Source organism: Nanorana parkeri, unplaced genomic scaffold (genome assembly GCF_000935625.1).
Source record: "Nanorana parkeri isolate BGI_ZX_2015 unplaced genomic scaffold, ASM93562v1 scaffold1159, whole genome shotgun sequence".
NCBI lineage: Eukaryota > Metazoa > Chordata > Amphibia > Anura > Dicroglossidae > Nanorana > Nanorana parkeri.
This window is the reverse complement of record NW_017307427.1, coordinates 366,255-368,888: the sequence shown is the minus strand read 5'-3', so window position 1 is coordinate 368,888 and position 2,634 is coordinate 366,255.

Below are 2,634 nucleotides of genomic sequence, written 5' to 3'. Positions count from 1 at the left end.
TTGCACTGATTAGTAGTATCCCATAAAGTTAATCTGAAGATTAGAAGAAAATATTTAAATTACGTTGACTTTGAGGAGAAGGCAAAACATCTACAGGGTAGGCTATTAGTGGGCTATAGCAACAAATCCCGTAAAAAGGCATCCGAAAGAAAAATAGAGGGTAAGAAAGATTTTTTTTCTTCATCACTAAATCTTGAAAGGACTCCAATACAATATAAATTCTCACTCATTACACCCCATATCACAAGCAGTTTCAACAGACCTAATCAGTATTAATACTTAACTTGTAACAGTTTTGGAAGGCAGAGAGAGAAGATATTCCTTAAATGGCATTTATGGTCCATTTCTATTAGGGATGGACTGATTTATAGCCATTACAATAATATACAGAGTGGGGATCCATGCATCACTAAAGGTACATCTAAAAGTGGTGCATGTTATCAATGCACCTGGATATAATAAGTTATGTGCAAAAAAAAGTAGAGTTTAATTGTACTTTAAGTTATAACCCCTTCTTATAAGAGTACCTACATTAGTTTATGTTTAGAAGGAGTGTGAAATGAGCAAACCTAGCTCCTTCCTAGCATCAACGTAATTAATATTATATACTTTTTGCAGTAATGTATTAGTATTAATATGTGATATTCATCCTATGTTTAATATCGTATATGTATACTGTATTTCACTGTCAGGTTATTCTTAATTTGTTTTTGATTATCTTACAGGGTTGTTGGAACTTGATATTTAGCTCTTGGTCCAGCTTTGCTCATTTGGGAACGAAGGGGGGGACGAGTGTGGACCCAATGCTTACTTTCCAGATTTCCATTAAGAAAAACATTAGGACCATTTTGCTTGCCCTTCAATGTGTCACCTAAGGTTGATCTGCTCTGTCGCTCTTTAGTCCCTATATCAAGTTTATGAGACTGGCGCCTAGCGTGTCTGGGGCTTGCTCACCATTCAGTGGAGGGTTGTGGCCAAGAACAGAGTCTGAGCTGACAGATTCAGCTGTTGCATCAATGATTCTGATGTTTTCTGGGGTGGAGTGCACACCGAGGAATCGCACCTGCACCGCTCATGACATCACACACCATGCTGGTCTCGGTGGGCGAGGTGGCAGCACCAGATATGAGATGCAACTGGGCCTTCTCCCTTCTGTTGAAGGTAACTATTTCCTGGACCAACACTTTGTGTAAGAGCACAGACATAGATCATTTGTCATTTTTTTTTTGCTAGTATTGCAACAACTGGCTTTTACTCAGACTAAAGCCCTGTTATATCTTGACTCCTGTGTAAATATGGGTAATCAGATATATTACATTTATGTCATCATATAAGTCCTTTTACATTTTGGACTAACTTTGGTAAGGCTCCTTTAATTTATTGTTTGCCAGATTAGCCTTTTTATGCCGGTGTAGAGATATCAAGCATTAAGATCTATATTATGTTTTGAGCTATATATGGCTACAATATTAGTGGTAGCAAAAAAATTTAATGGATACATGTTGTATCAAATCAGTGCTGCTATTGTATCAATCATGTTTTTAACTTTTTAATGATGTATTTTTTTAGACATTTATGGTGATCGCTCGCCCAGCGGATTGGTCTTTGGAGCCGGGACACTCACTTGATGCCGGCCGTCTGTTAACCCTGTTTACATTTAGGGGCGGCTCAAGGAGGTGGTGTGTCTGTGCGTCCTATATTCCCGCAGCGGGGCAGGTGGTTGTCATGTGTAGTCATTTGTTATTGCTAGGCGCACAATCATCTTGTGTGATGTCTTGCCCACATTCTGTGTATCTGATCAGTCACTGCCAGAGCATGTGTCCTTCGGCCGGCTCACTAATATGGTAGATTACTCAGTTCTCCTAAAAGTAACACCCCCTTATTCCTGATTGGCCAGAAAAGAGGTATCCTAGCAACAAAATGCTTTTGGCTGATTGTTCGTTTTTTGATCCTATTGAGGCTCATCGATCGACCACAGAGTACAAATCAGCACATTGCTAGTCTACTACTCAGCTCTAAAGAAGGGGGAGTATCCCTGAAAAGCTAGAGGTAGCATCACTCTGCGCCCAGCAGAGCTCCTGGATAATTTACTCATCTTCACAGCAGTTCATTCATTGAGGACTATCAGTTCATTTGATGTTATCTTGCTCCACTTGTGAGTATATCATATTGTATTAATATATTTTTTTACCAATCAAAAGGATTATTGCACCAGGTCAGGTGCCCAGTGTTTTTTCTTCTTCTTCCTTTAATTAACATTTGTAACTTGCATGAAAAAGAAATCTATAATGAGACTATTCCATGTCATCGATATAATAATATTATATACAATATTATTATATTGATAACAATAAATAAAATAATGATAACATAATTTTGTTTGCAGACTGACTTTCGTAAATTAGTTATCAGCTGGGAGCAATTCTTAGTGGATTTGTTTGGCTATTATTAAGTAAGAAGATTTCTAGTTATTCTGCATGTAATTGGCATATGTTTTTTCTATAGTTATAAGGGCTTTGGTAAACTCTATAACAGGGGCGCCCACTATTTTTCGTCTGGAGATCTACTTTTCAAATGACGAGCTCATTGAGATCTACCAACGAAAAAACACCTGCATTCAGGGGCGGGAGGGGG